The sequence below is a fragment of the Lissotriton helveticus genome, chromosome 12 (genome assembly GCF_964261635.1).
Source record: "Lissotriton helveticus chromosome 12, aLisHel1.1, whole genome shotgun sequence".
NCBI classification, from domain to species: Eukaryota; Metazoa; Chordata; class Amphibia; order Caudata; family Salamandridae; genus Lissotriton; species Lissotriton helveticus.
Genome location: NC_136073.1, coordinates 26,115,147 through 26,127,614, shown reverse-complemented (window position 1 = coordinate 26,127,614; position 12,468 = coordinate 26,115,147). Strand labels below are relative to the sequence as shown.

Here is a 12,468-nt window from a genome sequence, read left to right as displayed (position 1 = left end):
CACCCAGCAATGTGCCTCGACAGCAAGCTTCCGGGGGTCTGCCAATTTGCTGTCCAGAAGGTGCTGTCTCAGTTCCACAAAGCAGTTTGTGGATAAGTGTTCATAGGCGATGAGGTAAATTAGTCCTTCAAAAGTGGTCACCTTGGTGCCCTTGATCCACCCTTCCAAGGCCCGGCTATAGAAGTTCACATATTCCACCCAGTTGGTGCTGGGGATCTTCTTGCAGTCTCTAAACCGTTGCCGGTACATCTCCGGGGTGAGCCCATTTCGGGATAGCAGGGCGTCCTTCATATGGGGGTAAGATTTCATGACTGTGGAGGGCATGTCCAGCATGGTGTCTCTTCCTTCACTGAGGAAGCGGCCCCATAATCCGGCCCCCCAATCCTTTTCGGGCACTCGGTGGGAGGTCATGGCGACCTCGTACGCCTTGAACCATTGCTGGATGTCGTCCCCCTTGTAATACTCCTTCACGACGTCCTTGGGTATGTGCACTTTGGCCTCCACCGGGGAAGGGGCTTCTCTGTTCCCCGGGGGTCGGGAGTCTTCGCTTCTGGCTTTGAGTTCCAGTTCTTTCAAGCTGCGCTCATGTTCGAGCTGGAGTCTCTTTCCTTCATGCTCCCTCTGGAGCTTCTTCTCCTCCAGTTCTCCTTGCAGTCGTTCAGTGCTTAATTTGTGCAGGTGCCTTCCGGCACTTATTTATCAGGGCCGGGTCTACTTGTCTGCTGAACCACGTCACTCACCTTACAATTATTCACCTGCTATTTATTACTTCCCGCTTGCGCTCACACTGACTTGGCACAGTGAGTGTTCTCAATTTCTCCCTCAGACTGTTGCGGCTGGTTGTGTGACCCTGAGCAAAGATTGAAGACGTTTCAGATGTTATTATGGCATTGGCGCCTTTGGCGTTCCGTATTGCAGTATTGCCGGTGCGTGCAGTGGTGGGCGGGACACTGTCTGATCATTGGGCTGGAGGATTTGGTTCTGCGGGGGCAGAGGCTGTGCGACTGCGCACAGATTTTATTCAGATTGCCACACCTGCAAGGCAGCCCTACGACAACGTTGAGGGCAGGCAGCAGCACCAAGCCAAGTTTATTTATATCGGGGTAGAAGTTAAAGGCAGAGTGTTCCCATCCCACCATGTAATTTACTGACTGCAAGTAAGTACTAAATGGCGTAGCCGTTCACTGTTCATTGCTTCCAGCCGCCCCGCCCCACAACCTGTGGCGTAGCTTGCTTGGCCCGCCAAATGAGGCTCTTTGGTGTGGCACTGCACCAGTGTCTTTTTTTAAATAAATTAAGATTTTCTCGTCTGCGGCCCGGTGAATAATCATTAATTGCGGCGCTAGTCCATGTACTGTCTCTGTCTGCAGGCTGTGTTTGGTGCGTGTGCACATCTTGTACCACCTTATGGAAAAAAGATTCAGGACGTATCATGTGTTATACCTCGCACATTTGTCGTGATGATCATGGCTTCGTGTTATGTTGCTACAGTGTCTGAATTGCAAACTATTAGATGAGGCTGAAAAGGTGCTGGGCAGGTTGCCTTTCATTTAGTTTTGTCACGCACATTTAGGTTTAGCTGTTATGGGGACTGTATTCCAATTATTTTTTTATCCTTGCATTACTTCAGAACAAGAGCATCACCAGCGCTGAGCTCGGCGAACTGGGACATGAAGGGAAGCCACGTGAGCACCAGCTTTTGCCAATTCGGTGCATGTTGGGCGCCAGGGACTCTGAACTTTGTTGGAAGTATGGGGAGTGCGCTGCTCCATTATGTGTTTTAATGCCATGTGGGACCTCTAGACTGCAGGGGTGGCCGCCTGAATCTGTACCTACTGGCTGGGGTTGCTGAGAACGTAAAAGCAGATGCAAGGCATAGCGACTGCTCACTGCTACACTGGTCATATTGGGCCCCGGGAGACTCGGTCATGGATGATTGAAGCGATAAGCATGCTTGGTGACTTCTGAACTACTGAGCTTGACTGATTTATTACACTACCCTGTTGAGAGGCTTGGAGCTACAGACCAGACCCTCAATGCATAAACAGTGACACTGACGGCTGTGGGGCTGCCTGGGTGAGCAGGTGGGGTGGCTTAAGGGCCTGCGAGGCTGAGGGGCTCTGTTCTCTAGCCTGCTTAATACACTCTATCTTTTTAGGTCTCGCCTGTCGATGCGCATGCGCATCGAGCTTGCAAGACTATGGGGGCTTAAACAGTCTTTAACCAACTTGCAAGGAATCGTGGCGATTCCTTGCAGTGCCCGTGAAATTCAAGCTCAATGCGCATGCGCATTGAGCTTAAAAGCGCGTGCACATGCCCACAGCCGCCTGCCGTGCATGTATTTTCCTTCAGGCGCACTCCTCCCACACCCCCGCTCCGCCCCCTCCCCTGCCTGCCGTGTCGCATTTCTTCAGTTCCCTCAGCCGCACTCCAGGCCCCTGCTGCTTTCACACCCTCTCCCCGCTCCGCCCCCTCCCCTGCCCGCCGTGTCGCATTTCTCCTCCCCCCTCCCCTTCTCTGCCTTCCCTCCGTCTTGTCTCTTTTGGTCTTATTCTTGTTTTAACTTTTTTTTCATCTTGGTTTGCCTTTCTTCACTTTCTACTGCAGTAACACACTCAGTTTGTCCCTTCACGCGACAGCATCTCTCAAATTGCAGTAAGTCTACAGCGGGTTCTTTTTGATGCTCTACTTCGTTGCAGTTTGTATTTTAAATTTGCACACTTTTGATGCGGCCGCTGCTTTCACTTTTGCGTGCACAGGGACGAGTCCTCTTCACATCCACCCCCTACAAGTGGTGCCTCCCGCTCACGTGCTGCTGGGTGGCTCTTGTTTACCCCACACTACCCAACCCCCCATCTTCGGGCCACTGCACTGTCTCGCCCGCCAGATTTGCATTTTGCCTAGCACCCTCGCCTTCAGTTCTCGTTGACAGTAAATAATAAAGCGTTTCCGCTATGCCGGCTCTGCAGTGCAGGGCCATGAACCATGTATGATAACATCACCCAAAGTCGCCATTCACATACCGTCTATACTACCGACTTTCAAAGGCCCTCATGCTTGTCTGGCTCCTCCCTAAGTAAAGCAATCCAGAAGTACAACTCTGAATCAAAGACTCTCTGCCTCATCACCATTTGCCAGCATGCGGAGACTTCAAAGACTACACTTGTAAACAACAAGGGTTCCCTGTTAGAGCAAGTGCCAATCAACCCCTAGGTCAGGGAATAAATCTGAGGAAAACAATACCTAGGCAGTATTTCAAAAATATCAGACAATATTATAAAGACCAACATTGGCTGCAGAACAGTTTCTAAGTAATGACAAAATTTATTACATTCACATAAAAAAAATACATGTATCTTGCATCAATAATTAAAAATATACCTTCCTTAGAAAGTACATATACATAAAAAATACGTGAACATGAATGAATAAGTTGTGTGTCGACACGTTTCGGCAGCCAGCGCCTTTCTCAAGACAGTTTACAACTTTCTGAAAATAAAAACAATAATCAATATACAGAGTATTATCATTCAATATAGTTTTAGCTACACAGTGCGAGAATATTTAAAAATCACGTATATACATAATACAATTTCTAAACCCAGAAACAAATGTTCCTCCAGCCGGGTCCTGAATTAATATAATGTAGACACAACTGATGATAGGACAAAAATAGCATAACGTACATGATATCACATAACGTAACCTCTATTGTAGCTTTCTACTGATAGGATCATTACTTAGATCTTTGAATAACTTTCAGACATAAATGATACACTATATGATACATTATGTGGCTGTTACCTACGCTAATATACTGGTGGCCATTATTGACTAGTGAATTCTTTACACAACATGGCCTCTGTTGTGACTTTACACTTATCGACCTAGGTCTTTAGATAGCTAGAAAGCATGACTGATGCATCTTATGACTGTTACATACGCTAGTATTTTGATGAACTTTATTAAACGTTTATTAACCATTAAAGTCAGTTACTTATTTCTGGTGCAAAACGAGCTACGACTCAATCAATCTGTTGCCAGGTATAGATGATCTGTTAATTATAATTCACATACTAATCTTGGCCTCTAATAAATAATAAATACAGTAATGGCTCAAGACCAAATAGGCAAAGGGAGGATAGAATAACAGAGAAGAAGTGAAGAATAAAATGAAATGAGATAAACAGAAACTAGTCTTTTGGATCCGTACTACATGTGTACTGGCAGTACTATTATTCATTACTTTTGAAAAGTCCGAACCCTTGGGGATCCCTTATTTTATTTACAAATATATGGACAGTTCTAGTATTAATAGAAACTCATGTTGGCTATTTATATTAATGTGCAGGTTCGTTTTCAATTACAGGGTTAGATATCTATGGAATTGGTTCCACTTACCTAACACAAGGTGAAATAAGACAACGATTCGCAACACACTGGTTAGCACTTCACACTGTGGGGATCCATATGGTGGTTAAAATAGAATTGCCGCTTCAATTTATGAACAATTCTATAATTATTAATGACAAAATAATTTTTATTAATCCCAAATATCATAGCTGATACTCGTTATATCATTGCTAAAAGGTCATTAAATTCAGAAAAAATGTAATTAACCTAATCAGCTAAGTTTGCAGTTCTGTTATAGTAGACAGGTGTACAAAGGCCTCAGCAATATGGCAGATAAGGTCTATATTGCCAGGAAACACGAACTTCCTATATAAAACGAAGTAAAACTATTATGCATGAACAGTAGGGAGTGCTGGAAGCCTAAGTGCTCCTATGTAAACTCCTTAGCTTGTAAATTTCGATGCCTCCACAGACTGATTCGAACTCTCAGGCTAAAAATTACCTGAAATGCGATAAATAAAATACAGATTTTAGGGAATTCGCTGTGAGGAAGAGCGATAAATTATCTCATGCTACCCTCTACGTTCTTACCAGGTGGTTTTTAGAATCACTAACGTGTTTTGATGTGGGGTCTGATATTCGGGCTGTTGCTAAAACGCCGTGCTCAATTCCTAAATAAATCAAACAAATGCCTAATTACTATCGTTAACAGGCATCCTAGCTGAGTCTCTACTCTTGCTGAAAAGTAACATACCTTCAGAGTAGGCTCTTTAAATTTCAATGCGCTCGCACAATAGCGATGAAGACACGTGGAGATGATAAATGCTTCTCGAGGAGTTCCTGCCGGTTAACAGAGTGATAATATATTAACCTCGTGTCCTACACACTAAGCTTCTAATTTTCCTAAGTTGAAATAGGCATGCAGAACTTCTCATGTAAGGCGGAATAATATTTTAAGTAACTGGTGCATTTAAAAATGACCGAAGCATGCGACTGCTCAGTCAAAACGGGAAACATTAGGCGGGATAATATTTTAAGTAACTGGTGCATTTAAAAATGACCGAAGCATTCGACTGCTCAGTCAAAACGGGAAACATTAATGGAGCCGGCGTCTATGGCGTACATACCTGTAGTTTCATGGATGAAAACCACATGGAGGCGGATGTCTTACTCCGTCAAGTTCCGTGATGAAAGTGAGGGACAGGTCGATTGCGCGCGCATATTTAAATAGACACCTGTGTGTATCGTTATGCTGATCATGACGTGGCTCCAAATAATGAAGCTCGAAGAAAGACTGCTCTGATGGTTACTTAAATAAAAAGTAACCTACTCAAGTGTTCCTACAGTTACTATTTAATGTAGGTGATCCATCATGATCTACTACAAAAGGTTATATACAAAGTGCTGATTACCAATCTAAGAAATAAATGCATAAGGGACAATAACGGCTCGAAAAAAGACTGCGCTGATGGTTACTTAAATTGGAAGTAACCTGCTCGGCTATTATCTCAGCCGCTATTCACTGTAGGTGATCAGTCATGATCTCCTACATAAAAATTATATTTCAAGCGCTAATCACCAGTCGAAGAAATAATTACATAAAGGACAATAACAACAAGCATTGAAGATTTTTGTACTTATATTGTGACAACTAATTATAGGCTGGTGACGGGAACGCATCTATTCATGTGGCTCTTTATCATCACTTTTTTCTAACGCTATGTATTTAAAAGATCGCATTTTCCCATGGAATTTCGCTGTTTAACCCCTCGCGAAATGTATTGAGAGAGAAAATCCAGAAGACTTCACGCTTCTTGCGTATTGCATCGCCTCCTTTGTTGTCACTCATGTTAATTTTTTCTAGTATGCGCCACGTGAAGTCATTAGGACCATGGCCATGGTCTAGAAAATGCTTCACAACTGGTGCTGTTGTTTTTTTAGTTCTCACCGCCGAGCGATGTTCAGTCAGTCGTGTCTGAATGGCACGAGATGTTTCGCCCACATACCCTAGCCGGCATGGGCATTCCAGAAAATATATAACATTGGAAGTTTTGCAATTGAACATCCCTTTGGCACTAGTAGTATAGCCATTGTGAGTGAAAGTTGCACCTGCATGAATATTGGCGCAAGATTTACAACTGGAACAGGGAAAGGTACCTTCTACAGGGTTGTCTCCTATCAGAGATTTCTGTGCTAAATGTTGAGAATTTACAGAGTTTTTCATTCTTGAATGGACAATATAATATAAAAGACTTCAAAGACTTCAAGCTGTGGCCATAATCAGGCCCCCTGCTTGCCATAACCCCTCCCTTTTCCCCCTCCCTCCTGGACAGCCTCGCTCTCCCAAGCACCTCGCTTAGGCACATACATACACCACTCACGTGCTCCCCACCCCCCTCCTCCCCCGATCACTTTCACGTCCGTCCGTCTCCCTAGATATAACACAATTACACGCAAAACTGAAAATGTACAGCTCAGCTGTTGATCTCCCAACTCAATGCCGTATGTGCGACATCAAAGAGTTTAAATACCTATATTCCAAGTGCTACTGTTAATGCAGGTTAAGTGAAACTACTAGTTGTTTTGAAACTGGCATAATAAAATCATGTTTTAAAAATATTATTTTAATCTGTGCCAATTGATTGTAGTTTGCACTCGCCACAGGCAGCACAGTCACACACCCAATGCCACTCACACACGCAACGCCACTCACACACGCAACGCCACTCACACACGCAACGCCACTCATCGACGCAACGCCACTCATCGACGCAACGCCACTCACACACGCAACGCCACTCACACACGCAACGCCACTCACACACGCAACGGCACTCACACACGCAACGCCACTCACACACGCAACGCCACTCACACACGCCACTCATCCACGCAACGCCACTCATCCACGCAACGCCACTCATCCACGCAACGCCACTCATCCATTTGCAAAACCAAAAGGTCAAACTCTTCTATTGCGAGACCTATTGCATTTTCAATGCTTGTTTAACTTGTTGTCTTAAGGGAAGAGCTGTGACTGCTCATGCTCCCCCATGGCAGATACTACTATGGCGGGGTCGCTGACCCTTGATGTCACTCAAACCAACTATTCAGCAAGGACTCCTAACCTTCTTTTGCTAAGGGAACTTTGCGCAGCTTTGGCAAGACCGCCAGCCTGCTCACAATGCAACTACTTGTTGTAGTGTTGTAGATTGTTCGCAATAAAGGGGTGGTAGCCTGGAAGCCCTAGCCTGCCTGGGGGTGATATTGCGCCTTGTCCTGCACTATTACCCCATGCTTGCTTGCCTTGGGCTTCCGGCTTACTTGCCTACTGCACCTCTTCTCCTTGGTGGAGTCGTAAGGCTCATGTTCCACCCATTCACTCCACAAAGTGCTGGAAGGCCAGGGAGATGGACCCATGCATGATGCACATCCTGGGCCCCGGTCAAGAGGAGGATTGTGAATCTTTACTTTAGGCAGTCTCTTTCCTACTGCTCATGAGGGTGCGCACAGTTATCCTATGCCAGTGCATAACTTGAAATAATGCCCCCCCTTCCCCTCGCAGAATGGGATAAGGTCAGGAGCCCATAAATCTCCCATATCTGAGAAATATTCGTTGATTTTGTGCTCACTGGCGCTTAAGCCGGGCCTGCCCAAGAGTCTCATTGACAGTTAAGCACAGAATCTGCTTGAAAGGGCCTTATTTAGATGGTTCTGGAGCAGGGCGGACATACATTTCTCAGTGACTCGATCATGAATGTGATGCAGAAGATGCGTTATAGTTTGAGTAGCCAGAGGGGGCAGCATGGCCTGACAAGGGGCAGAACAGTACTGTTACTGGTTGCGACTCTGGTACATTGGCAGAGCCATGTCTGGGTTTAGAATCGTCAAATAATAAAAGGTGGTGTGGATGAAAAAGAAAATGTTAGCCGGTCTGTGTGGAGTTTGTGTGTGTAACATTGAGGGAAACACCAATACTCTGAAAATTGCTCTAGCGCCACTGGCTTTGGTGCCTTTGTGTGACGTTTCCATGCTTTCTGGCCTGGGTGCCTTTGTATAACATATCCATGCTTTCATCATGCTTACATCTAACTATTAGCAGTTCCAGTTGAGGATGTGGGTGGAGCTAATAGAGTACGTAGGTGGAGCCAGTGAGGAGAGTAGGTGGGGCTAGAGAAAAGTAGGAGTGGCCTCAGAAAAAACATTTCAAAAACATTCATATTTTACAAATTAAGCACTGGTCGTAATTGTTCTACGGCCAGTTTCTTTTCCGCCAACTTGAGTTCTCCTTCCATTTTAAGGCGTGCCAGCTCTAGTTCGTGGCTTCGGTTGCGTTCTCGGTCTGTCATCTCCTCCGGCGACAGACCTCTCTCCGCGCTGGGACTCCGCGTCAAGGAGTCTGTTCTCTCACCCTCTTGGCCGTGGGTTTCGGTCTGCGGTCCTCCCTCTCCGCCGTCTCCTTCTGGTGGGGGGAGGAGGGCTCCGGCCTCTACCCAAGCTGTCAGGGCTTTTTGGTAGTCTTCTTTGGTGCTTAAGCCAGTGGCAGCGATGTGGAAGTCTTTGCAGAATTGTTTCAGTTCTCGGTGGGTATACTCTTCCAGAAGGTCCTTTTGGAATGTGGGCTTCTCGCTTGTTACGGTGAGACTCATGGTTGTTCTTCGTTCAGGTAGTGTGTCAGTCGTTTCACTGTACCATCTCTAGACGTAGGCTCTTATCCCGTCGCTTGCCACCAATGCTAGAAGGGGCGATCCCAGAGGGCCAGGCTATGCCTTCCCGACCACTCCGTGGCCCACCTCTCCCACAAGTAATGCAGAGTCTTAACATGAGGTCCTCGTCGGGGAGGACTTCGAGTCTAGGATTGTACACACTGAGCTCACACCACACTTACGAACGGACACCACACCATGGAGTTCAATAAACAAGTTCTTTATCAACAGTAAAAGGAATCAGCATTCGTATTTACAAGCGATCGTAAAGTCTCAGGGATTCGGGAAGAGGGAAGCGGGACAGTCTCAATCTTTAGGCCCGTACGATGCGTACCCTGCGCACAGCTCTCAATCCTCGAGCCGGGGATACGAAAGATGATGATCGTACTGGCTGTTTCACTCACTTTGGGATGAACCAGGTCGTGTTGGTAGCGTCGATGGTCCAGCCGGACCAGAGTACTCCTCGAGCCGCGACGAGGTCAGCAGGGCTCGATCTGGAGGTTAGTTCTTGAGGAGCCGCGACCACGTCAGCAGGGCTCCGGATGTTTCCACGCAGGTCTTTAGAGTTCACGATCGAGCCGCGATAGCGTCAGCAGGGCTCCGATGTTCGAGTTCCGTCTTTACGAGGACGAGCCGCAACAGCGTCAGCAGGGCTCCGAAGTTCCAGTTCCGTCGTTACGAAGATGAGCCGCGACAGCATCAGCAGGGCTCGATGAGTTCGAACGTTCAGTTTTCCCCAAGGGTAAGCCGCGATCAGATCAGCAGGGCTCTCTTGTCCAGGAAACAACTGCCCGCTAGTTGTTGGGCGGGCCTTGATATAGTCCAGTGGCCCTTTGATGTCCGGACCCTCCCAGGCGGAGGTCTCATGCCTTGGGGGCTGGTCGTTGGAGAGGTCCGTCGGTTGGCCCTTTGATCCCTTTGAAGATGCGTCCGGGAATTCCCAGACGCCAAGCAGGGTCTGGAGCCAGCTCTCGGGGAGGCCAAAGGTGTGAACGAAACTGGCCCACAGGGGGAAGGCCAGAGGTGTGAGGGAAACCAGTCTCCCAGGGGAGGCCGGAGGTGCAATCGAAACTCCCTGCCTTATCTCACTCGTGGAGCCCTTTACCCCCCAGCGGGGACTGGCGCGTCTGGGGCCTAAGGTTCGCTGGGGCCGGGGTCAGGCAAGGCCCAGGGAGTCAGGGACCTCGGGAAGGAAAATGGCGGTCGGGGCCCTGTGGGGTGATGCAGGTTGGGGGTGCCCGGGGCCGGGAAGTAGGACGGGGGAATGCAGGGCTGGTCGTCGGTGGGTGGGGTCGTGTAGGGAGTTTGGGCGGACAGGGAACGTGACGACCAGGGGCTTCTGGGTGCAGAGCTAGGCTAACGGGGTGCTGAGGAACGGGGGGGGGAACCACGCCACGAGGCCAGGTCCAACAATTTCTCATGTCCTTTTTAGGGCTCGGGCCTACCGTCCCACTGCGTCAGCAGTGGGCGTGGCCCAGAGTCCTGTAGTCAGGGCTTCCGGAAACGTACCTAACAAATTCCAGGCTGCACGTGGTTTTTCGTGGTTTTTTTTGGTAGCTGCATTGCTATTGGGCTTTGTGTGTGTGTCTGTTAGAAACAGAACACGCAATAGGCCATAGGAGGTCGAGTAGCTCCGCCTATGGCCTATTGGTGTCTGTTACGCGCACCAGAAGGCCATATATCTTCAATTATCTCGCCCGTCACGGCGGAGATATTTCAAGACATATGGTGGCAGTGGCGCGCGCGCACCATTTGACTGAGATCATTTGCAATTCTTGTTTTTCAAGCTCTTGGGCCAGAGATCGCCTGGTATTTATTTATTTAGCTGGCTTCAGAGAGTTAAGCAATATCTACAAACACACATGCCTTTGAGTTGCTTAATAAAACATATCCTCAGAGGTATAGTGGTAGCATTTGATCTGGATGGGAAACTTTCAACATCTCTGCGTGGTGTTGACATACATTAAAATACAAAATTAAAGAAGAAAGTGCTCATGGAAGGAAAGGAGCGCGTTTTCGCATTTCCGCACCCGTTCTCGTTCCTGCAGAAGGTCAGAGAACATGTCCCCTTTTCCACTGCACATTAGTTTAAACGGCATTATTCTTTTTAGTCCATTGTATGCAAGGACCGCATTATGCGAAAGTGATTATCCACCCCAGATGAGTGCGGATTGTTGAGTGCAGAGTGTGAGTGCAGAGTGTGAGTGCGGAGTGTGAGTGCGGAGTGTGAGTGCGGGGTGTGAGTGCAGAGTGTGAGTGCAGAGTGTGAGTGCAGAGTGTGAGTGCAGAGTGTAAGTGCAGAGTGTGAGTGCAGAGTGTGAGTGCAGAGTGTAGAGTGCAGAGTGTAGAGTGCAGAGTGTAGCGTGCAGAGTGTGAGTGTAGAGTGCAGAGTGTAGATTGTGAATGAAGATTGTGAGTGCAGAATACGAGTGCAGAGTGCGAGTGCAGAGTGCGCGTGCAGAGTGTAGATTGCAGATTGTGAGTGTAGAGTGCAGAGTGTGAGTGCAGAGTGTGAGTGCAGAGTGTAGATTGCAGAGTGTAGATTGCAGATTGTGAGTGCAGAGTTTAGAGTGCAGAGTGCAGAGTGTAGAGTGCAGAGTGCAGAGTGTAGAGTGTAGAGTGCAGAGTGTAGAGTGCAGAGTGTGAGTACAGAGTGTGAGTACAGAGTGTGAGTGCAGCTTGTGAGTGTAGAGTGCAGAGTGCAGAGTGTGAGTACAGAGTGTGAGTGTAGATTGCAGATTGTGAGTGCAGAGTGTAGAGTGCAGAGTGTTGAGTGCAGAGTGTAGATTGTGAGTGCAGAGTGTTGAGTGCAGAGTGTTGAGTGCAGAGTGTTGAGTGCAGATTGTGAGTGCAGAGTGTGAGTGCAGAGTGTGAGTGCAGAGTGTGAGTGCAGATTGTGAGTGCAGATTGTGAGTGCAGAGTGCAGATTGTGAGTGCAGAGTGCAGATTGAGTGCAGATTGTGAGTGCAGAGTGTTGAGTGCAGAGTGTTGAGTGCAGAGTGTGAGTGCAGAGTGTGAGTGCAGAGTGTGAGTGCAGAGTGTAGAGTGCAGAGTGTAGAGTGCAGAGTGTGAGTGCAGAGTGCAGATTGTGAGTGCAGAACTCTACCCTCCAACTCTACCCTCAAACTCCAACTCTACCCTCACGATCCAACTTTACCCTCAAACTCCAACTCTACCCTCAAACTCCAAATCTACCCTCAAACTCCAACTCTACCCTCAAACTCCAACTCTACCCTCCAAGTCTACCCTCCAAGTCTACCCTCCAAGTCTACCCTCCAAATCTACCCTCCAAGTCCACCCTCCAAGTCCACCCTCCAAGTCCACCCTCCAAGTCCACCCTCCAACTACACCCTCCAACTCCAACAATAGGAATAGTAATGATACAAGAGGAGAATATTACAAGTAAACA

General features: G+C 47.6%; 1 protein-coding gene across 10 annotated transcripts in view; it reads right to left on the bottom strand.

Annotated features, from left to right (window-relative positions):
* Positions 1–5,556, bottom strand: part of LOC144799137 (uncharacterized) — a 234,288-nt gene extending 228,732 nt beyond the window's left edge. For 5 of the 10 annotated variants that reach the window (XR_013603760.1, XM_078670334.1, XM_078670341.1 and 2 more), the window contains exons 1-4: positions 5,481–5,548; positions 5,108–5,193; positions 4,945–5,024; positions 4,402–4,513 (exon numbers count right to left, since the gene is read on the bottom strand). The gene's annotated coding sequence lies outside the window, so the exon portion shown is untranslated. Of the gene's footprint in view, positions 1–4,401; positions 4,514–4,944; positions 5,025–5,107; positions 5,194–5,480 lie in introns of all 10 variants that reach the window. The other 5 variants (XM_078670338.1, XM_078670342.1, XM_078670337.1 and 2 more) reach the window with 4 other exon arrangements.
* Positions 5,557–12,468: the final 6,912 nt, after the last annotated feature.